At 49.8% G+C, this 25,028-nt stretch overlaps 1 protein-coding gene across 1 annotated transcript in view; it reads left to right on the forward strand.

Moving 5' to 3' along the window:
• Positions 1 to 25,028, forward strand: part of MTCH1 (mitochondrial carrier 1) — a 360,468-nt gene that overhangs the window by 173,816 nt on the left and 161,624 nt on the right. The gene's annotated exons all lie outside the window — the stretch shown is intronic.

Below are 25,028 nucleotides of genomic sequence, written 5' to 3' on the forward strand. Positions count from 1 at the left end.
TTGAATCGTGGTGTGCAGTGAATTCCACATTGCAGCTGATAGGGCTCAAAAGTGCTAAATTTGAGTTGAGCTTACTTTAATTTATTAATTTAAACCTACAACTACACCTACACTGGAACACTGTTCATCTTAATATTAGAACCGAAAGTCTTGCAGGAAGATGCAGAAGTCCTGACCAAGGGATCTGAGAAAGACCAACTAAGAACTCAAGAACAAACAGAAGAAAATGCACTCCACTAGTGCTTAGAATTTATCTGGCAGCCCTAAAGCAGCAGGGTTGGACTGTTCACAGAAGACGAGTTGGTCATTTATGCAATTTCTACATAGCGACTGAGGAAGATTTGTGATGCCATCTTAATATATTACTTCATAGAGATCAGGAAGATGTCAAACAATTTCTGAAGAATATTTAAGATAGTGATAGGAGGAGTTGTGGGATAAAAAAAAATATCTACCTGTCCAAGGGCCAGTATGTATAAAATAATCTGCTTGTCCAGAAAAATAAATGCACTTGTTTCTTTTGGTGCCGCAGTGACTGGACAAACTATGGCAGCATTCTCAATATATCAGAGCTGTGATACTTGACTTACTGATTATATTAAGGGTCATATTATATCAGGGTTTACATTCTAACAGTGCTCCGATTTTGATAGCTTTCCTTAAATCTACATACATAGGGTGGACGTAGGTGTAAAGGAGTGGTTCCAGGTTTAGAATGTCTTGGGAGTCTGTGCATACCAAAAACTAACATGTGTAACGGTATTCATTAACCCCTCTCCTGTCTCCTCTCAGACTGGAAAAGAATGGAAATGTACTCCTGACAGTGGCAGGAATACAACGTTTTTCAGGGTGATTTTTTATGGGCAAATTTGCATGTGTACATTTCCTTATGTAAAAATAGGATTCACAAACGTTTGCTAGAAATACGGTTTCGAGGCCTGCTGCTGTAAACTTTAATTTCCTAAAAGTCATAAATATGTCCCAATGCATATACCTCCGTATATACTTTTGTGACTTTCTCTAAGAATTGGGCCCCTGGTTTATATTCATTTTACCCTTGGTGATGCTTTAATAGCTATAATGCTAGGCCATTATTATTTTTTAAATATTGGCATGCATCATACATTTTTAGTAAGTGATGCATAAGAGCAATGGTATTTCAAGTTGCATGGTAGTTTTGCAAATTATTTTTTCTATTGGATTTTTTGTGTGTACAGTTTCATGTTTGTAGCATATATGGTTGTACATGCTTTGCTTACGCCTGCCATCTAGTGTTGGGCTCGGACATTACCACTTGCTTTTTAGGTCTAGCCTGGGTCAGCGCGCATGCGCTGCGAGACTTGTTGTAGTGGAATATGTAAGAGAACACCCGCCCACCATCCACTGATATTTTTCATTGGCTTGTGTCATTGTCCTTCGTAAATGCTGGCTTGCGAGTTGTTAGGGTTGTTGGACCCTCCTTGGTACCGCCTTCTCCGCATTTGTAAACACCCATGGCGACTGGCCCCTTTACTTCGGATGCGACACGACATGTCTTATTTAGTTTGTAAGCACTCTTTTTCTTTAATGCATTTCTCCTATTGCGGGCCTGGCGTGCTTTCTCTGCCATGCCCGCTTTCACTTTCAAGCAGCCTGGGACAATAGCGGCGAGGTCTCGTATTTACAAGAGTTTGAGCTATTGCCATTGTAAATGACAATAGCTTAAACTCTCGTAGATGCAAGATCTTATGTAATGAACATGCTTTTTTTATCTTCACTGCAGCACCATGTGCACTTTCGCTTTCATTATCTTTCTTTTTTTGTCAGAGGGCCATGCGCTTTTCATGGCCGCCCGCACACTCCACTCCCAGATGCTTCCCTTAATGAATAATTATGGGCTCCTCTTCTTTTAATTTTTATCACGCTTTCACTGTCATTATTTTCTTGAAAGTGGGCCATGCACTTCCCGTTTTACATGGTTGCCCGCACACCACTCCCCCATCCCGACGCGGTGTCCGCTTTGTGGATTTTACCGGAAGGGTGCCTTTGTTTTCTTTTGTGCAGCTTGCACAACTGGTTTATTTAGCTTGCAGTTGGTGTTAGAGGTCAAGAGCACTGTCTCGAAAACGCGTGTACATGCACTTTGTACTTTACAGGTTTTCTCAACACATAAATAAATGCCATTGACATGTATAATGCCAATAGTTTAAATTCTTGCAAATGCGAGACCTATTCCATTGCTTGTCTTTGAAGAAGCTTCGAGTCACAGGATTCTGCGTGAAGCGTCCCATATTCCACAGTGTTCATGGGAACCGACTCCACCTAAATTGTTTTTTATCCATCATCGGTTTTGACAATCTCGTGGCTTAATGTAGCCGGACTGTGGTCTGACTGTTCTCTATTCTTGACACCGACAATTGTAGAACAATCCTTGCGTGTGGTATGCTTACTGTTTCATCAATTCCAACTGACCGTATTGAAGGTCAGGTACATAACACTATAGGCCAAGGCTTGGTCGAGATTTATTTGAACTCTATAAAAAAAACACCTCAGAGAATGCAGACAGGAAGAGTGTGATGGAACAAACACCCTTCTGATTTTGTCCACAGTTTATAGAACGCCTGAGCTGACCAGCACAGCATCTCCAAACTCTGTCTCTTGCACGATCAGGAGTCCTCCTGTGACTTCTGTATTGCCTTTCGCTGCAAGTAAACTTTGGGGTACAGAAGTGAAAAGTCATTTTGGCACACCTAAAGCTGCAGTGACACTCATCCACTGAGACCTCTCTCACGAACAAGACCTACTTGATATCAAAGAAGATGAAGCAGGGTGTATTGGCGACCTAGCCTATGTGCATTCCACTCATTTTCTCCTTAAGTGCCTTCAAGCGATACTAAGCATTTGCAATGCAATAGGTCTCGCATTTTCAAGAGTTTGAGCTATTAGCATTGTAAATGAAAATGCATTTTTCTTATGTGTTTTTAAAACAGATCAATAAAAGCCATTGTCATTTACAATGCCAATAGCTTAAACTTGCAATTGTGACACCTAGTGCATTAAAAGCAATTACAATGACATAAGCCAATGAAAAATATGGATGGAGAGTGGGCGGAGCTTCAAGTCCCTACCCGATACAGCACGCCTCGCAAAGCAGTGTATGCAATGCCCAGGCTCGGCCTAAAAATGGATTGTCATAAGTACTTTATGATACCCAAACAAATTATAAAACCCTGCTCAGATTGAATGTACTTTGAAAAGTCCTCAGACCCGCTTCTGTAACTGTGCCCTTGGCCAAAGTATTTAATTAAACCAACTGTTTCTATAGTGCCAAATGCCTCGTTTTTTTTTCTGAAGGTAAAATCATATTCACGCAACAGTACGCTGCCTTGACACAAAGGAGTGCATAGTATACTACTCGGTCCACAGCCCCTGCCCGTTACCCCTGCATACTTCTCTCTGTCTCCCCACTTTTATAGACCTTCTGATGGCATTTGTTGCCGAAAAACGCTGTCTCTCTCAAACTGTGGCGATCTTTGCAACAATTGCGTCTGATTTACTTTTTAGAGCACCTAGGCTGGCGTTCAGCGCTCTTCCTGGCGTTGCATAGCTTGCCAGGAATCTACCCAGCTGTGAGACAAACAAAAAAAAAGCCCAGAAATACGCCACTTGGTCAACAAATTACCTATCAGATAACCCCGTCTTCTCCTCCAAAAAGAGCAAAGCTTACTCATCCCCAAAAAACTGAAAGACACTCCTAGGCTCTGGAAAGCTGCTTCCACATTGTTTGGTGAGCTTGCGCGGCCCACATGCGAAGAGCTTCTTCGTGGGGACCCTCACACCCCCTCTGCTTACACTTGCCAGCTTGCGGCTACATGTATTTATATCATGTTTCACTTCGCATGTCTGCCTGTTGTGAAACCGCACCAAATCCTGTCCGCCAGCGGCACTGCTACGAGATGCTGGCCGTCTCAGCGCGTAGAACCTGCGGATTAAGGGCATTAGCACAAGGATTGGTGCAGGGTGGCACAAAGGGCCCTAAGTGGAGGCAGCCCCCAGTTGCACCATGACAGATAGCCGGGTCGGGCAGGGTCGAGTTTTGGCTGGCCCTCCTAGCCACAGGGTCCGTCTCTTCCCCAGACACAGGCTGGTCCATAATCAAGCACTGCCCGCCCCCTAGAGGTGAATGGCAGTGATCATCTAATGCCAGGATTTCCCAAGGTGGGCACTAAGTAAACTAAGGATTCTGAGCTGCGAACACCCAAGGAGTGAAAGGCTGCAGAGGCTTGGAATAAACGGGGCAGCGAGCCAACAAATTAGCAGGTAGAGCAGAGCCAAGGGTTAGTATTGACTCTAAGAACTGTGCACGAGCCGGGCCATGAAACTATGTGGCTAGTAAATTATGCAACAAATACGTAAAAATATTATATTATTAAGCAGAAGCGTTTAAAAAATTCCTCCCTCGCAGAGCCAGCAGGCAGGCTGTATGAGCTCAGGTCAGGTCTGAAGGTACCAAAGAGCAAACGCTTCCCATAGCGGAATCTTTCACTGTGGGGGAAACGTAAACACAGCAAAAGAACTAACCAACACAGACAGTGACCAGAGACTAGAAACAGAGCCTGTCCACAAGCCAACTCAAAACAAGCGCTGTCCCGAAAGTGAAAGAGGACTGCGCTGCAGCCGGAGCATGGGTGGATACTGGCCCCCTCGCCCCAACCGAAGAGCAGGGAGAGCAAGCATGCTACAGAAACTAGGGTTCACGCGCCCCTTCCCTGCTGCTAAAAACGAGTGAAAGAAAATAGTGCTGAGCCACAAGATAAAGGCACTGTGTAATTTCTGTGAGTAAAAGATCAAATCCCGGTGGGCGGGGCCAAAAGCGGACATGGTGGCAACCCTCAGTGTAATGATTTCCTCCGGTGCAATCATTACACTGTGTTTTGCATCATCCAGGACGCAAAACGACGCCCACAAATCAGAATTGTAGGCGAAGCAGCGACACAACTTCTGCAATCGTATAGATTCCAAGAAGCCCTCGCATGGCGAGTGCAGCGCATGCGCTGCTCACTCCAGGTGAGACCTAAAAACGCAAGGTGACATCTTCGGCCTCAACAAGAGTGGGGCTGAGGATGGAGAAAACACTGAGGGTTGTGAGTACCATCCCAGCGCAGAGTGCTAGCTCAGAGCCCCACCCACATATGCCGAGGTACAGCTTGCTCCTGAGCCACCCAACCAAACACCCTTATGCAGAGGCACAGCATGCTCCTGAGCCACCCGCTCAAACACCCTTAATGCTGAGGCACAGCATGCTCCTGAGCTGCCCACCCAAACACCCTTATGCAGAGGCACAGCTTGCTCCTGAGCTACCCACCCAAACACCCTTATGCCAAGGCACAGCATGCTCCTGAGCTGCCTGCTCATACAAGGATGCCCCTGACCCACCCGCCCAAACACCCTTATGCTGAGGCACAGCATGCTCCTGACCCACCCGCCCAAACACCCTTATGCTGAGGCACAGCATGCTCCTGAGCCACCCGCCCAAACACCCTTATGTCGAGGAACAGCATGCTCCTGAGCCTCCTGCCCAAACACTCTTATGCCGAGGCACAGCATGCTCCTGAGCCACACGCCCAAACACCTTTATGCCGAGGCACAGCATGCTCCTGAGTCACCCGCCCAACCACCCTTAATGTCGAGGCACAGCATGCTCCTGAGCCGCCCACCCAAACACCTTTATGCAGAGGCACAGCTTGCTACCGACCAAACGCCCTTATGCCAAGGCACAGCATGCTCCTGAGCCACCCGCCCAAACACCCTTATGTCGAGGAACAGCATGCTCCTGAGCCTCCTGCCCAAACACTCTTATGCCGAGGCACAGCATGCTCCTGAGCCACCCGCCCAAACACCTTTATGCCGAGGCACAGCATGCTCCTGAGCCACCCGCCCTAACACCCTTATTCCGAGGCACAGCATGCTTCTGAGCCACCCTCTCAAACACCTTTATGCTGAGGCACAGCTTGCTCCTGAGCCACCCACCCAAACACCCTTATGCCAAGGCACAGCATGCTCCTGAGCTGCCTGCTCATACACCCTTATGCCGAGGCACAGCATGCTCCTGAGCCACCCGCCCAAAAACCCTTATGCCGAGGTACAGCATGCTCCTGAGCCACCCGCCCAAACACCTTTATGCCAAGGCACAGTATGCTCCTGAGCCACCCGCCCAAACACCCTTAATGCCGAGGCACAGCATGCTCCTGAGCCCACCCCCCACCCTAACAACCTAATGCTGAGGTACAGCATGCTCCTGAGCCACCCACCCAAACACCTTCATGCCGAGGCACAGCATGCTCCTGAATCACCCACGAACACCCTTATGCCAAGGCACAGCATGCTCCTGAGCTGCCTGCCCAAATACCTTTATGCCGGGGCACAGTATGCTCCTGAGCCACCCGCCCAAACACCCTTAATGTCGAGGCACAGCATGCTCCTGAGCCGCCCACCCAAACACCTTTATGCAGAGGCACAGCTTGCTCCTGAGCTACCGACCAAACACCCTTATGCCAAGGCACAGCATGCTCCTGAGCTGCCTGCCCAAACACCTTTATGCCGGGGCACAGTATGCTCCTGAGCCACCCGCCCAAACACCCTTAATGCAGAGGCACAGCATGCTCCTGAGCCCCCACGCCCTAACAACCTGCGCTGCTCACTCCAGGTGAGACCTAAAAACGCAAGGTGACATCTTCGGCCTCAACAAGAGTGGGGCTGAGGATGGAGAAAACACTGAGGGTTGTGAGTACCATCCCAGCGCAGAGTGCTAGCTCAGAGCCCCACCCACATATGCCGAGGTACAGCTTGCTCCTGAGCCACCCAACCAAACACCCTTATGCAGAGGCACAGCATGCTCCTGAGCCACCCGCTCAAACACCCTTAATGCTGAGGCACAGCATGCTCCTGAGCTGCCCACCCAAACACCCTTATGCAGAGGCACAGCTTGCTCCTGAGCTACCCACCCAAACACCCTTATGCCAAGGCACAGCATGCTCCTGAGCTGCCTGCTCATACAAGGATGCCCCTGACCCACCCGCCCAAACACCCTTATGCTGAGGCACAGCATGCTCCTGACCCACCCGCCCAAACACCCTTATGCTGAGGCACAGCATGCTCCTGAGCCACCCGCCCAAACACCCTTATGTCGAGGAACAGCATGCTCCTGAGCCTCCTGCCCAAACACTCTTATGCCGAGGCACAGCATGCTCCTGAGCCACCCGCCCAAACACCTTTATGCCGAGGCACAGCATGCTCCTGAGTCACCCGCCCAAACACCCTTAATGTCGAGGCACAGCATGCTCCTGAGCCGCCCACCCAAACACCTTTATGCAGAGGCACAGCTTGCTACCGACCAAACGCCCTTATGCCAAGGCACAGCATGCTCCTGAGCCACCCGCCCAAACACCCTTATGTCGAGGCACAGCATGCTCCTGAGCCACCCGCCCAAACACCTTTATGCCGAGGCACAGCATGCTCCTGAGCCACCCGCCCTAACACCCTTATTCCGAGGCACAGCATGCTTCTGAGCCACCCTCTCAAACACCTTTATGCTGAGGCACAGCTTGCTCCTGAGCCACCCACCCAAACACCCTTATGCCAAGGCACAGCATGCTCCTGAGCTGCCTGCTCATACACCCTTATGCCGAGGCACAGCATGCTCCTGAGCCACCCGCCCAAAAACCCTTATGCCGAGGTACAGCATGCTCCTGAGCCACCCGCCCAAACACCTTTATGCCAAGGCACAGTATGCTCCTGAGCCACCCGCCCAAACACCCTTAATGCCGAGGCACAGCATGCTCCTGAGCCCACCCCCCACCCTAACAACCTAATGCTGAGATACAGCATGCTCCTGAGCCACCCACCCAAACACCTTCATGCCGAGGCACAGCATGCTCCTGAATCACCCACGAACACCCTTATGCCAAGGCACAGCATGCTCCTGAGCTGCCTGCCCAAATACCTTTATGCCGGGGCACAGTATGCTCCTGAGCCACCCGCCCAAACACCCTTAATGTCGAGGCACAGCATGCTCCTGAGCCGCCCACCCAAACACCTTTATGCAGAGGCACAGCTTGCTCCTGAGCTACCGACCAAACACCCTTATGCCAAGGCACAGCATGCTCCTGAGCTGCCTGCCCAAACACCTTTATGCCGGGGCACAGTATGCTCCTGAGCCACCCGCCCAAACACCCTTAATGCAGAGGCACAGCATGCTCCTGAGCCCCCACGCCCTAACAACCTAATGCTCCTCCTCGAGAGACTAGTAGATTAAGTAGATGCTAGATAAACACAATTGGTCATTGACCCAGAGACCGGGAAGACTTTGGCAATGCCGTGCCAGGGGAAACCGTCAACTATTCTGCTTCCAATTCCCCAAAAAGTAAGACTTGCCTTCAGGGAAGAACTGGCTTTTGTCACACCTCGAACACTCTGCCTGAGAGACACAAGGACAAGGCTGTTAGCCCTCTTCCTTTGCGCTCCTACACCCAAGCACTCACTCCTAACTCATGCTCCAACTTCTTTACCACCTCCACCATGGCTAAGTTTCCCCGCCAGCCAGAGTCTCTACAGGGTCAGTACAATCTTTCTCTGACCCAGGTTGTCCTTATGGGAGTGGAGACTCTTCTGGTCAACCGGCAGGGGCAGGAGCTGGGGCGTCGCCTGGGATGACTGTAATGTCGACCCTCAAGATGACCCAGACCTCGAGCTTCCTTCCACCATCTGCCCCTAATGATGCTGCTGCATATCACACAGTTATCCAGAGGACGGCTTGCACCATGAAAATCAAAATGCATGTTCTACAGGATGTCAGTTGTTTAGTGGGAGCTCTCTTCAAAGACTGAACACATCGTTCAATTTTTGCAAGTGCTCAAAGGCGTGCTCAAGATATCCCCTGATAACTTTAAAGACCTATTGAGAGCCAAAGCGGATAGAGAGGAAGTTTAAAGCGTCTCCCATTGACTCTATTTACATCAGAGGACAAGACCCCCCCGATTCCTTAGTGGTTCCTACTGCAAGGAAACAGTCACCAGTCAAGCAACAAAGGACACCCTTCCTCTAGATAAGGAGAGTAAACGTATTGACACTGCTGGCAAGGGTGTCACAGTAGGTGGAACCAACCATTGGTGAATCACCAAAGCAGTAGGGTTGCATTTGAGATATAATAGGTACAATTGGGAGGGCTTGTAGGATCTTTTACAGCACCTCTCTGAGGTGTATAAAAATAAGGGTGAAGAGCTAGTCGTGAAAGGGAAAATCCATTTCTAGTGTAAATATCTGGTGCGCACTGGGTGTTGCAGATACTGCTTCCTGCAGTGCAAACAAAAGCATACTGCTTCACCAGCATGCATGGCTTCAGAACTTGACATAAGAAGAAGAATGGCACCTTCTTAACATCCTGTTCGATGGAGAACATCTCTTTCGTTCCCAAGTGAATAAGATTATAGAAAATATAACAAAAGCCAGAGATTGCAAAGTCCATGGGTACCCAGTAATCTGCAGCACCCAGGGGTGGCTTTCAGAGGCACCAGGGTGGTACGGGCTTGAATAGTACCACCTCACCAAGTCAGGCTCAATCTTATCAGCACCAACAACAGACCTTTCATGAGTCCCATACAGGCAGGGGGTGCTCACCGCGAGGTATCAAGGTGAACAAAGGCAAAGGAATGGGTGGGGTGGTTCCAGAAAAGGAGCCCCCACACCCAAGCCCTGACTCCCCAACAATTCCCCCCAGATCATCCAACACCTGCCTGGGAAGATTAAGGGATTTTCACCTTTGCTGGGTAGGAACCACCTATGAACCATTGGTGTTAGCAGTGGTCCTGCTGGGCTAATACTTAGAATTCCACACCACCCTAACCAACATACCACCATACCATTACACCCTCAGAGTAAGACCACCTTACTCTCTTGCCGGAAGAGGTCACAGCTCTCCTCCAGAAGGGCGCAAAACAGCAATAGGATGAGGGCATCTACTTACTGTATTTCCTCAATCCAAAGAAAGATGCTCCCTCCTGCCCATATTAGGCTTTATGCCGCTCACTCAATACATCCTGTTGGAGCTTTTCCACATGACTACACTACAGGATGTCATTCCGCTTCTCCATCGGGGAGATTTCACTGCGTTGGATCTCAAGTACTCCTACTTCCACATTCCTATCCAACCCGCTCATCACAAGTACCTTCAGTGTGTGGTAAGTGGACAGCACTGCCATTTCACAGTTGTTCCCTTTGGAGTGACTACAAGTATGACATGTACACAAATGTGATTTCGTGGTTCTCTGTGGCTTAAGATAGTAAATTGGATTTGTATGTATTTGTGTATGTTGTGTAATTCTTTTTTAATCAAATTTATTTGTATTCGTATTTGATGTATGCGGAGTAACACTTCATCATATTGAACGTTAAAGCAACTTTTACAAAGTGTAATCTACTAGCCAGATTGAGGTTGAGCTTGCACATATAACAGCACCCAGGGCCTTTCCCTGTTTGATACGTAGAAAGATAAGTACAGTTTCACATAGTGCAAAGGTAATGAGGATAGTGTCTAAAAGAAACTTACACATTCAACCCATCTTTTCTTTTGCGACAAGATTCACATTAAACCCTTCCAACGAGGAAGGTACTTTGAAAATATATAAAAACCTCTCCCCCCCCAACAAAGAAAGTAAATGGTGGTGGTGACAGGTGTGCTGAGCCTTGTCTATTCTGGTCATGTGGGAGATTTGTTACATGTTCTTGCTAGTATAGTACCGGCCTACGCTAGGAGTCTTTACGGGAGTGTCTCTGTGACTGAATCTTGTGTCCATGTCTCAGTGCATGAGGGTGGGCAAACTGCTAGAGGAAGCCCCTGTGTAAGATAAGAGACTAGTGGTCCCCAATTGTATTCAAAGTTCTTATAATCGTCCCTGAAAATATCTGTTGTTCTTTCTAGACATAATATCTTCCAGAGTTGAGACTGCCACGTAGAAAGAGTGGGGGCTGCCTTCTTCTTCCAGGCCACTGCAATCGCGGTTTTGGCTGCCCCAAAACATGACCACAAAATGGCTTTATCCGCTCTGGTTTGGTGTTCCACGGTTTGGGTCCCTAATGCCTAGGAGTACTCCTTCTATAGTGGTTGGTAAGGGGTATCCTAACATGGTTTTAATGTGTGCGAGTATCTCCTCCCAGAAGGGTTTGATTGTGGGGCAGTCCTACCATATATGTTAAATTTCGTAGAGGAAACCATAGCCTCCCCAGCATATATCTGAGGTGTTCGGAAATATCCGTTTAACTTTTGTCGGATAAAGATACCAATGCAGCATCGTTTTTAAGTGAGCTTCTCATAAGCCTAGGGAGTGGTTACATTTAGCAGTATTTGACCACAGCCCGGCTAATTCCCCGTAAGATATGTCTCTTTGTACTACTCCTTCCCACATAGCCATATACCTAGGTCGCAGGACACGGGTCACGGCAAGTAGGGACCTGTATAGATAAGAGATTACCCATTTCATGGAATCAACCTTTTGTACAAACTTTTCAAATTTAGTTCTCTCTCAGGTGGCAGCATCTCGGATCTGAGGGGTGAGAGCCCAGTGTTTGAGTTGAAGATAGTGAAAGTGTTTGTCACTGTCTAGATGAAACTCCCTCCGGCAATTCTCAAATGTTAAAATATCGTAGTTGTGAAAGAGATCTGACAGCATGAGGCATCCACCCTCTCTCCATGAGTCAAAGGAACCTTCGCAGAGTGCTGGCGGAAAGTCCAAGTTGAAGTGTATCGGTGTATATGGGGAGGGGAACGTAGTCCATTTTCTCCCCTGGCTATTGAATCCCATATCTTCAAAGTCGTGCGTGTGTGTTGTGGTGCTGATGTATGCATTGTCAGGCCTGTCCTTTCTGATAGATACATCTGCCAGTGGATTCCTGACCTTGTGAATATGCCCTTGCGTCAGCAACATTCGGAAATTCTTTTTGTAGCTTTGCACCGACGTGGACGACGTCATAGAGGCACAGCATCGCGCGCGACTCCGCTGACGTCACTGACACCATAATAGGCCCACACCGGCGTGATGACATCAGTTCCTTTTTTTCCGCGTCGTCGACGCCAACGGTTTTCAAGGGATCGTCTGTAGCTGTACAGTAACTTTGTTACTTTGTGATTCTTCTAGTGTTTCTTTGTCTTCTGTCGGGATGTCTTAGAAGAAGACTGGATTTAAAGCGTGCGGAGAATGTGGCAAGATGATGTCCATCACTGATGCACATGAGTGCTGTGTTTGGTGCTTGAGCTCCGACCATGACGTCGAGGACTGTTCTTCTTGCAAGAAGATGACTCCGAAGGCTCTTCGTGAGAGGGAAGCAAAACTCCTCATGGCAAAATCGAAGAGTAAGAAGGAGAAAAAGAGTTCGAAGTCGCGAACTCGGCGTTCGAGGTCGCGGTCTCGTTCGAGGTCGCACTCGGAGTCGTCTTCGGCTCATGCTTCGAGGTCTTCGAGGAAGAAGCATAAGAAGAGGAGGAGTCATGAGTCTCGCCATCACTTAGAGAAGTACTCGAGTTCAAGGCTGAAGTCGCAGGTGAAGCTACTTCGTAAAGAAGCGGTGGCTTCGGCTTCGGAAGCCCAGGACTCCGAGGGTGAGGCTTTGCGTTCGGATTCGCCTGAGTCTCCGAAGCAGCTAGCCAATCCGTCTCCGGACCCGTCCCATCCTTCTGGTCAGGAGGATGAAGGGGAGGTGGAGGAAGTTGGAGAGAGCGAGGCTCCGTTGCTTGTGGGCTCGTCGACCCCGGTGCACCAGCCTGAGGAGGAGGTCGACATCGAGACGACTCTGCTCCCTCGAAAGCAACCCGGGGGCTCTTATCCGGCCTTTCCGGCTCCAGGTCAGGATCCAACTCAGTTCCTGAATGCCATGTTTGGAGTGTATTCCAGGGCAATGTACCCCGCTGGTGCACCGGTTGGTCCCACGGGTCCAGTAGCATTTAATCAGGGAGTCCCCCAGGCTTATGCTCCTGCGCCCTTTATGCCTTTCATGCCAGCTCCAGCACTGCATTGGCATTTTCCGGCACAGACGAAGCCTTTGACGCCGAATCCATCGACGCCGATTCCATCGACGCCGGTACCCTCGACTCCGATGCCGAATCCGGTTCGGCCTCGGGTTAAAAGGCCTCGTCCGACTTCAGGTTCGACGCCGGCTCCCGTGGAGTCAGTCCTGGAACCGTCGACTTCGTTTATGAAGGAGAGGTCCGGGCGGGAGGCCCAGAGGCTTCTGGAGGAAGAGAGGTATTGGGATGAAGATATGGAGGAAGGGGAGCTACAGGGTTCGGAGGATCCTTTTGATGACATGGGAGAGGCTAGCGGCCTGGAACTGTCTTCTGAGTGGGATTTGGTCTCTGTGTCAGATGTGCCCTCTAAGAATGTGACTCCTTATCATGTGGTGATAAGGTTGGCTGCAGACTTGTTAAATATTACTCTGCCTACTGCTGAATACAAGTCAAATATTCTAACTGAGGTCCTTCACTCTCCTTACTCTGTTATTGAACCAATGCTCCCATTTAATGACGCTTTGTCTGAACCTATTTATGAGGTGTGAAAGAAACCTCTGACATCCCCTGCTGTTTCGAGGGCGAGAAGATATAGAGTGGCACCTGGTAACCCAGACTTTTTGTCATCGCACCCCCTGCCCGAGAGTTTGGTTGTGCAGGCTGCCTGCTCTAAAAAGTCTGCGGGTGCTTTTCCACAGGTTCCTGGGGAAAAAGAGTCAAGGAAACAGGACCAGGCGGCAAAGAAGGTCTTTTCCTCAGCCAGCATGGCGCTAAAGTCCACTAATGCAACTTGCCCGATGGGTCGGTACATCCATGCTTTGATGGATTCTGTCAAACAATTGGAGCCTAAAATCCCTGAGAGCGATAGAAAGGATTTTCAGGAGGTGGTTTCTGACACACGGCTGATTCAGTGGCGAGAGTCATGGGCTCTTCAGTGGCCGCTAGGAGAGCTGCGTGGTTGAAATCTTCGGAATGTTCTGCGGATGTTCAGTCTGCCTTGATGGATTTGCCATTTGATGGGTCAGGATTGTTTGGCAAGAAGGCTGATGCTGCTTTGGAGTGGTTTAAGGACAGCAGAGCAACGGCAAAGTCTTTGGGCCTTCAGACCAGGGGCAATTTTGGAAAGCGCTTCATAGGTTTTGGCAGGTCTTCCTTTCGGGCCTACAAACAATCTCAGCAGCAGCCTCAGCAGCAGCAAAATACGCTGTACAAGTCGTACAGGGGCAGGCAGAGAGCTCGTCCCAGAGGTCGTCAAGCCTCCTCCTCCTCCTCTTCCACTTCCCAGCCCCCTGCCAACGCAGCAAAGCAGCCCTAGATCCGCCATTCAGGATCATGTGCGTCCAGTGGGGGGTCAGCTTACCCATTTTCTGCGAGATTGGGAATTGATTACATCAGATCTTTTGGTCCTACATCTCGTGGAGAATGGGTATGCTCTTCCCTTTCAGGAATTTCCCCCAAATTAACCTCCTTGCCAGGGTTATTGCTCGGAGGACCACCTGCTTCTCCTGCAGGAGGAAGTCCTGGCTCTGTTCAGAAAGGGTGCGATAGAGGTGGTTCCAGAGCAGGAAAGGGGTCAGGGATGCTACTCCCGGTATTTTCTGATCCCCAAGAAGGATGGCAGACTTCGACCAATCTTGGATCTCAGGATCTTGAATCTCTACCTGAAGCAGGAGAAGTTCAAGATGCTCACCCTTGCGCAGGTTCTTCAAGCGCTGCGGGAAGAAGACTGGATGGTGTTGATCGATTTACAGGATGCGTATTTTCATATTCCGATCCTGAACTCGCACAGGAAGTATCTCCGTTTCACGGTTGGGTCGCAACACTACCAGTTTGCTGTCCTTCCGTTTGGTCTTACTACTGCGCCTCGAGTCTTCACCAAGGTGATGGCTGTGGTGGCTGCACATCTCAGAAGATCGGGGATACCGGTATTCCCGTATCTGGACGATTGGCTGATCAAAGCAGAATCTCCAGAGATAGTGCTCCATCATCTGCAAGAGACAACTCAGTTGTTGCGCAGGTTGGGTTTCTCGATAAATGTACCCAAATCTCACCTGGTGCCCTCCCAGCGCAACCTGTTCATAGGTGCGGTACTGGACACTACTGTGTGTCGTGCATTCCCTCCTCCTCAAAGGATTCACGACATACAGGAAATAATTCCTTTATTTTACAATGGAGCGGTCGTTCCAGTCCTGAAGGTTCTACGTCTGCTCGGTCAGATGGCTTCTTGCATTCTGTTGGTCAACCATGCACGCTGGCACATGAGGGCACTCCAGTGGTGCCTCCGCAGGCAGTGGTATCAGCACAGCGGAGATCTCAGGGAGTCTGTCAGGATCTCCAGAGAAACTGCAGCGGATCTGTCTTGGTGGAGCGTGGAAGACAATCTGTCACAAGGAAAGCCTTTTCAACTACCTCCATCGGTGGCCACAGTGATAACGGATGCATCCACTCTAGGGTGGGGTGCTCATCTGGGGGATCTGGTCTTTGGTCTCCAGAGGAAAGGTTGCTTCACATCAACCTTCTAGAGTTGCGGGCCATACGTTTAGCGCTCAAGACCTTCCTCCCTTCCCTTCGCGGTCAGTCGATTCAAGTCCTGACGGACAACACGACCGCGATGTGGTATATCAACAAGCAGGGAGGAGTGGGGTCGCAGTGTCTCAGCAGGGAGGCTCTGCGTCTCTGGTCCTGGGTTCAGGACCATCAGATTTGTCTGATGGCAAATCATCTGGCCAGGGTTCTGAACGGACGTGCAGACAGTCTCAGTCGGCGGTTCTCTGCCGACCACGAGTGGAGGCTCCATCCGGAGGTAGTTCGTTATGTCTTTCAGATGTGGGGGACGCCTCAGGTGGACCTGTTTGCCACTCACGAGAATGCTCACTGCCCATCATTCTGCAGTCTCCAGTATTCAATGCAAGGAGCACTGGGGGATGCGTTTCAGTTGAGTTGGGATTCGCAACTCCTTTACGCTTTTCCTCCCATACCCTTGATTCCTCGAGTTCTGAGGAAGATTCACCGAGACCGGGCCCAAGTTATATTGATCGCACCGGATTGGTCAAGAAGGGTGTGGTACACAGATCTTCTCCACCTCTCCTCGTGCCCTCCGCTCCGTCTCCCTCGCAGGGCAGATCTCCTCTCCCAGATGGAGGGGCAGGTTCTACACCCCCACCTCCATACCTTACACCTTCATGCCTGGAGATTGAGCGGGGCAACCTGAATTCCTTTACTCTCCCACAAGATATGGTGGATGTCATATTATCGGACAGGCGTCACTCCACTAAGTCCATTTATTCTTATAGATGGTCTAAGTTTGTTACTTGGTGTGGGGAGAAATCCGTAGACCCTTTAGGGCTTGTTTGTCCAATATACTTCAATTTGCACTTTCCTTGGCCCAGCAGGGTTTTGCTGTGGCAACTATCAAAGGCTATTTATCAGCCTTATCGGCTTTCCTTTGTCTGCCGGACCAGCCCTCTTTGTTTATATCTTCTATTGTATTGCGTTTCATTAAGGGCCTTACCAATAAATTTCCTCCTACACCTTTTAACGTGCCTCAATGGGACTTGAACCTTGTTCTTACATTCTTGATGGGTTCGCCTTTTGAACCTTTACACAAGTGTCCCTTGAGACTTTTGTCTTTTAAGACTATTTTTCTAGTAGCAATTACCTCGGCAAGGAGGGTAAGTGAGCTTCAAGCTCTTAGTTCTAAGCCCCCATTTTTGTCCATTCATGCTGAACGAATGGTTCTCAGGACCAGGGCTGCTTTTCTGCCTAAGGTGGTAACTCCTTTCCATCTGGGGCAGTCCGTTACCCTTCCTATCTTTTATCCTCCCCCTCACCCTTCCAAGGAGGAGGAGAGACTTCACGGCTTAGAGCCTAAGAGGGCGGTGAGCTTTTACCTGGACAGGACAAGAGAGTTCAGGTTGGATGACCAGCTGTTTGTTGGATTTGCTGTCTGCAAGAAGGGGATGGTGGTGCACAAGCGCACCCTCTCGAGATGGATTATACTTTGCATCAAGATCTGCTACTCCCTGGCGGGTAAGAAACCTCCAGAGGGTATAAGGGCTCATTCTACTAGAGCAAAGTCTTCAACATCTGCTCTTTCCAGAGGTGTACCTGTTGAGGATATTTGCAGAGCCGCGACTTGGGCCTCCCTCCACACTTTTGCGACGCATTACTGCTTGGATACCGAGGTGAGGAGGGACAGCAACTTTGCGCGCTCTGTCCTCCAGGATTTTCTGGTATAGGAGAGTGGACACCCTCCTCCGGGAGTGGGGACTGCTGTGGGACTCTATTCACAAGTGAGGAATCCACTGGCAGATGTATCTATCAGAAGAATAAGTTACTTACCTTCTATAACGCTTTTTCTGGTAGATACAGTATCTGCCTGTGGATTCCTCACTGAACCACCCGCCTCCCCGTTGTCCACTCTTCTATATCTGAGTTTATTGTAATGTAAATATTTTTATTGTCAAGGAAATGTTTTTGTGGAGTGGAGTGGAGTGGTGTGGCTCACTGGTTAGAGGCGGCAGACCCAGAAGCAGAGAACGGCCCGGGACCAGGGTTCAATTCCCGACGCGGCAGGGTCGTGGACCAGGGTCAGCGGACTCGATAATTCTCGTCTCAGTGCCTACTCTAACCAGGGATCACACTCGGCAACTCTTGGCATTAGCTTGCCTCATCTCTACAACGGCCCCCCACATTCGCCGGGGATGCCTGTTTTCACCTTGGAAATACCCAGTAGGGACCATCTCACAGGGATAGCCAGGACGGGTTCCCCAGCGGTCTACAGCGCCACGACGCCTCAGGGCAGCAGTGCACTTTACAAGACACATACATACATACATACATTTCAATTGCATTCCTACTTTTGCTTCACACTGTGTGTGTTAATCTTGACATTTGTGTACTGTGTATACTGTGTATATATCTACTGTCATTGGTCCGTCCGTGTGCCTCGAAGGCACGGAAAAAAGGGCGGAACTGATGTCATCACGCCAGCGTGGGCCTATTATGGTGTTGGTGACGCCAGCGGATTCGCGTACCATGCCGTGCCTCTATGACGTTGTCCACGACGGCGCGAAGCTACAAAAAGAATTTCCGAATGTTGCTGACGCAAGGGGATATTCACAAGGTGAGGAATCCACAGGCAGATACTGTATCTACCAGAAAAAGCGTTACCAAAGGTAGGAAACTTATTCTTTTGGGCTTCCAAATAAGGTCCCAGATCGTCCTCCCCGCAATAGCCCTATCCATATGTAACCAGTGCTTCTCTGATTCCCTTTTGGACCATTCCGCTACTATCCTGAGTTGAGCTCTCTAGTAATATTGGCCGAAATCAGGCATCCTTACACCTCCCACATCTCTCAGTCTTCATAACACCTGAAAAGGTAGGCGTGCCCTTCCGCCTTGCAAGGTAAAATGTTTGAGCAGTGTCCTGATTTTAGGAAGGAGGTCCCTATCGAGTTCTATGGGTAGTGCTTGGAAGAGATATACAAATTCGGGGGGCACTGTCATATTAATCGCTTGTATGCAACCTAACCAAGAAATGAACAGTGACTTCCAACGTTTAAGGTCGAATTGAAGCTGGTGTAGGATGGGTGGGAAGTTGTACGGTCCACCTACACGTGGTGTCAGGTGTGTACCTAAGTACTGGAGAGAGTGTTTAGCCCACTGAAAGGGAGTGGATTCCTGTATTCTACCAGCCTCGACCTCTGGGATTGTGAGATTAAGAATAAAGGATTTATCCATATTAATTTTAAAGCCTGCCACTTTCTAGAATTTGGTCAGTTCTGTTTGTAGCGCAGTAAGAGAGAGCAAAGGCTCAGTGAGAGATAAAAGGATATCATCCACAAAAAGTGAAATTTTGTGGTTATCACCCCCAAAGGGGATCCCCTGTATCTCATGGTTTTACCGGATATACACAGGTAGTGGTTCAATGCTTAGAGCAATATGTATAATTCATGAGCAGGCTATGTTTTGCATACAACACTTCATAGTGTACAGAAGTGTTGTGGGCAGGCGATGGAGTCGCATGTTTTTTTTAGTACAAGCACAGGCTATGGGTTGCAGCATCTTTTGTTTGTGCTGTATAATTCATGAGTAGGCTATGTGTTGCATGTAACACTTAGTAATGTACAGAAGTTGTGGGCAGGCAATGGAGTTGCATGTTTTTTTAGTACATGCACAGGCTATGGTTTGCAGCATCTTTTGATTGTGCTGTATAATTCATGAGGCTGTGTGTTGCATGCAACACTTCATAGCATACAGAAGTTGTGGGCAGGCGATGGAGTCGCATAGTTTTATTTTGTGGTATACATTGTTGTTTTAAGTTTACTTAAAACTATTTATAATAATTATTAATACGTCACAAAAGACTACTTAACAAGCACATTATAAATCGACGTTCCTTAAAAATAAATGCAAGGTTGAGTAATTTCCTCACAGAGCTAGAAGGCCTACTCAAGAACTTTACAAGGTTACCCACAGCTTTTACAGTAATGCCATAATACAGCCTCTGATATTATTCTTATGCCCTCTGCATTGAACATTGGCTTTTAAGTATTTTTTTCCACTAGTCTAGTAGGACTGGACGTAGGCACATTATTTGTTCAATGGACTCTTTGGCTGACTTGCACATCGACCATGACTTGTCAGTGTATCTCTTTAATTTCCATGCGCCATCAAAACCTTTAAAGGAAGGTAAAAAAAACCTGAATCGCATAAACGTGCACTTCTCCTGAGACACCTCTATTAAATCGAAATAAGGTTGCCTTATGCTAGATAAGATGTCTATAGTGTATCTAAGATGCTTATATCTGGCGGCTCCGTCAAGGTCCCTACTCAGGGTAGTGCTTTTCACTCCCTTTTTAGGTCTCCCCAAGGCGAAGCAGCGCATGCGTTGCGTTCGCCTTGGCGAGACTATTGTTGTCGGTTTTCCTAGCGAAGGGAGACAAACCATGTGCGCGCCCGGACAGGCAATGCGCATGCGCACGGCGACAGGAGATGTGCACTCCGTACGCGTGCACATCTCCTGTCTCAGTGTAGGGCTGGCATTACACAGCGCGCGCATCGCGCGGTTTCACTTTCCATCCCCTGGTCGGCTCCATGGAGACAGCTTGTTGTTTCTATTTTCGCACCATACCATTTGGGAGCATAGAGAGGGGTGCGTGTTTATGAAAGCTTGGGTTCATCACTGCCTTTCGAAGAACAAATCTTCAATGTCCTATTCGGTAAAGTTAAAAGAAATTTAAAAAAAGTGTACTTTATGGCACGCCCAAGCATTGCTTGCCTTTTAGATATGTTTTAATATGCATTTCGCCCTTTGGTTGGTGCCGGTTGTTACGTCGTACCTGTTCTAAGATGGCCGCGCTCTATGCTTGGGACCAGTGCGGCAATTAAAGACACATGGAGGCTCTCCGGGGAAAGATGGTGCCCCAGGAGGAAGTGCAGTGCCCCGGCCGAGAGCTAATATACCAGAGCCGGCCCTTGAGCCAGCGCTTCCGAGCTCTCTTTACCCTCTGCGTCTTGGGTGGCCCAGAGGCCATCTCTGGTATCAGCGGGGCGTTCCAGGACCCGTACGCGCTGCTCAAGCATGAGGCAGCCTACTGCCTAGAACAGATGGGGGACAGTGCGGCCGAACCTTCTTTCAGGACAGTCCTGAAGGACAGAGAGCAGGAGCCCATGGTGCGGCATGAAGCGGGTGAGACTGTAACTATGCGGCTAGGGAAGGCCAAGTTATGTGGTATGGATGGTTCACTAACTTATCCGGCATGAAAAAGCAAGGTTCCAGGCATGTGGGCTGCTGAATTCATATCTGTGCATAGATCGCCGCCTAGTGTTGGGTCCGGATGATTGCACATTGTTGTCCTGGAAGAATCTTCGAAGTATAACGAGATAGGTGGCTCCTCCCCTGGACTACAGTGCGCATGGGCATCCTCTCCATCCTCAGATTGTTTTTTTCCGCCATTGGGTTCGGATGTACTAATCTCGACTCCAGTTCAAAAAACTTGTACTCTTTCTACTTCTAAGGCCAAAAGGCCTTCACAGCGTCGGTATTGTATCGTTCGGTGCCTGTCCCTTTCGAGTTCTTCAATCGACGTCGAAAGAAGAAATTTGTTACGACAACACAGGCCCAGACTACATCGACGATGGAACGGACCCCGTTCAAGCGGTGCCCCGTTTGTAATTCAAAATACTCCAACTTAGATGTGCACCCAGTGTGCAATACATGTTTGTCCCCCGACCACGACGAGTCAAAATGTTTCGCCTGCTCGAAGTTCAGTTCGAAGAAAACTATTAAACTTCGACGCGCGGCGAGGCAGTCGGCCCAACAGTCAGCCCCAGAACCTGCGAACATCTTCGATGCCGGAGACGAGGAAGTCTTCCAAGATGAGGAAGAAGAAGAGGAAGACGTTCCCGAAGAAATGTCGGAACCGGCGTCGGAGCAGGACTCCAATTTCGAGGTGGACGAGCAAACTGAAGAATACGTCCACGACCAAGACGTCGTCGAGGTAGGGGACGACGATGAGGCCATTGGGGCCGTCGATGACGACTCCAGTGGAGAGCCGAGCCCGCCTGCAGTCACGGGGCCTATCACTAACATTCCGCCCCCTCCAGCTCCGGTCAAGGCATCGCCGAAAGGCCTTAGCCAAGATCCTTCCACACGGTCTACAGCCCCGCGCTAAAGCCAGGCTAAGACCCTTTCCAAAGAGCCATCGGTCGATTCTACGAAATCGAAACCGAAATAGGCGGAGCCGAAATCAAAACCGAAACTACTCAAGATGGTGGTCGGTTCGACGTCGACGCACGTTCCCACAAAGGCTGTCGACGATCCTTCGGCGTAGAAGATGCCCGTCGGCTCCAAGACTGGGACATCGAAGCAGGCCTCGACCAGCAAGCACGTCGCCTCGAAGGGCTCGGCGACGGCGCCGACGTCGACGACCAAACATGGCGAGAAGGGCAAAGACCTCCCGTCGAAAAAAAGTCTCGAGCCAAACCTGTCAGGACTCAAGGCTATGCTTGGAAAATGGGTTGAACCCACGACCAAGGACGGCCCGAAAGTGTCGTCGACGCCCAAGGATGGGGGCGCCAGGAGCTCGATTCGACGCGGTCAAGCGAGCAGCCTACTCAGGCGTCGAACAGACCCGAGACAGCCACTTCAAGCTCAAAACCTGCGGGCTCAGCGCAAATAAAGTTTGGGCTTTCGCCTACGGCCCGCCCAAAGCATCTCGAACGCCATGAAACCGCCGAGGCTTCCAAGACGTCGAAGATGTCCTCCAAGTCCACACACGAGCAGGTCGTCTATCACGAGCCTTCTTATGACAACCAGGCAAAACTCTTTATTGACTCGGAGTCGGGCAGGCTTACCGTCCACAGGCGGAAGATCGCGCCTGAACATCCCTTGGAAGGTTACAGGATTCCCCTCAAAAAGAAGATGGTCTCATCTACCTCTCCGGTTCTTTTTGAACCAGTTCAGGACTATTCGCAACAAATAGCTCATTCTCCAGCACAAAGTGAGGAGGACTTGGGTGCAGACTATGGCCATATGGCCTACTCTTACCACACAGACATTGATCAGGATGACTCGCATCAATGGTCAGGGACAGGGGATTAAGGCGATGACCCTGATGACCCCCATACCGCTCCGGACTCCCAGTCCAACAATGTTAAACCATCTCCAACTGAGGACACCGCGGCATTTAATGCATTGATTGAGCGGGCAGCCCTTAACCATGACGTCGACATGCATGCCGAGCCAGTGGATGAGGATTTCTTATTTGACACCTTCTCCACATCTGAACGCTCCACTAAGACTCTACCCATGCTTAAAGGGGTCCTCAAGCATGCGACGGACATTTTCAAGGAGCCAACCAAAGCCAGGGTTATCAACCCCCGGATCGACAAGAAATACAGGCCTGCCCCAGTGGACCCCACCTATATCAAAGGCCAGCTCCCCTTGGACTCCCTCGTGGTGGCTAATGCATGCAAAAGGGCTAACTCTCAATCAAGTGGTGACGCTCCCCCTCCGGACAAAGAGTCAAAGATCTTTGAAGCGTCTGGAAAGCGTGTGGCAGCGCAAGCCGCTAACATATGGAGAATAGCCAATACACAGGCCCTGTTGGCTAGATACGACAGGGCGCACTACGACACACTAGAACAGTTAGTGCAGCACATGCCTGATATGTACAGAGAAGGTGCAGAAATGGTTATACAAGAGGGTAAATTGGTCTCCAATGCATCAATCAAATGCGCACTGGATGCAGCAGACACAACGGCAAGGGCAATTAATACTAGCGTAATGCTGCGACGCCATGCATGGCTGCGCATCTCAGGGTTTAAATCCGAGATCCAAAGTACTCTTCTCAATCAACCGGTTAACCCGGACTTCCTGTTTGGACCGGAGGTTGACACAACACTTGAGAAAATGAAAAAAGACACTGAGACGGCGAAATCCATGGGGGCTCTGCAGTCCCAGCAGTTTCGGGGCACTTCCTTTCGTCGCTCCGGTAACAGGGGAGCCACAAGAGGACAAGATCTACAGCATTCCCAGTACGCCAAGGGCAACACGCAATCTACCTACACGAAAAACACCAGGGGTGGATACCGTGGGAACAGCGCCAAAGGGAGAGGACGCGGCAATAACAACGCCAGATCCTCCGCTCCCAACAAACAGTGACTTCTTGTCACTGCCCCCCGACCATCTAACACCTGTCGGGGGAAGACTCCAGCAGTTCCTGCCAATCTGGGAAGACATTACAAAAGACAGGTGGGTGAGACAACTTATCCGGTACGGCTATTGTCTAGAACGGACCTCCACCCCCCCCCCAACATACCCCCACGGAACCGTCCTATGTCCGCAGAGCACACGCACTTATTGCAGCAAGAAGTACTCTCCATGCTGCAAAAAGGAGCCATAGAACTCGTGCCTGTAGAAGAGCAGGGTACAGGGGTGGACTCTCTGTACTTCTTGATTCCAAAAAAGGACGGGTCCCTGCGGCCCATTCTAGACCTCAGACCCCTCAACCAATACATCCTTTCAGAGCACTTTCACATGCTTACCTTACAACAGGTCCTGCCGCTGCTCCGTCAGGGCGACTTCCTAGCCACCCTGGATCTCAAGGATGCATATTTCCACATTCCCATTCACCCAAGTCACAAAAAATATCTCAGGTTCACTATCAACAATCAGCATTACCAATTCAAGGTTCTGCCGTTCGGGGTCACTATTGCTCCCAGGGTCTTCACCAAGTGCTTAGCGACTGTGGCAGCGCACCTTCGCAGGCAAGGTGTTCACGTGTATCCCTACCTGGACGATTGGCTGGTTCAGGCCAGTTCAGCCAAGCAGTGCGGCCGCGATATGTCGCGGACTATTCACCTCCTACAGAGTCTGGGTGTTCTCACTCAACTACGCGAAGTCTCACCTGCAGCCAGCCCATGTGCAACAGTACCTAGGGGCAACACTAAACACTCAGTCGGCCACAGCGCAGCCGAACTCTGCCAGGGTCAACAGCATGCAGCTGCTCATTCGGAGGTTCAAACCTCAGCGATCCCTCCCAGCGCAGGTGTTCATGCAACTGATCGGTATGATGGCATCCTGCATATTCATAGTCCCGCATGCGAGACTGCACATGCGTCCCCTTCAAGAATGCTTAGCCCGACAGTGGAACCAGGCTCATGGCCATCTAAAAGACCTAGTGTTGGTGACCGGTCATGCTTACAACTCTCTGCATTGGTGGAATCCACTAAACCTTTGCAGAGGACGACCGTTCCAAGAGCCTGTTCCACAGATAGTGCTAACGACGGACGCTTCTCTCCAGGGTTGGGGAGCGCATGTTCTTCATTTCACAATGCAGGGACTCTGGACGTCACAACAGCAGAAGATGCATATCAATGTGTTGGAGCTGATGGCAATCTTCATGGCACTGAAGGCATTCAAGTTGCACCTGTGCAACAAGGTCGTATTGGTCCGGACGGACAACATGACCGCCATGTATTACATCCA

The sequence above is a fragment of the Lissotriton vulgaris genome, chromosome 5, assembly GCF_964263255.1.
Source record: "Lissotriton vulgaris chromosome 5, aLisVul1.2, whole genome shotgun sequence".
Lineage (NCBI taxonomy): Eukaryota > Metazoa > Chordata > Amphibia > Caudata > Salamandridae > Lissotriton > Lissotriton vulgaris.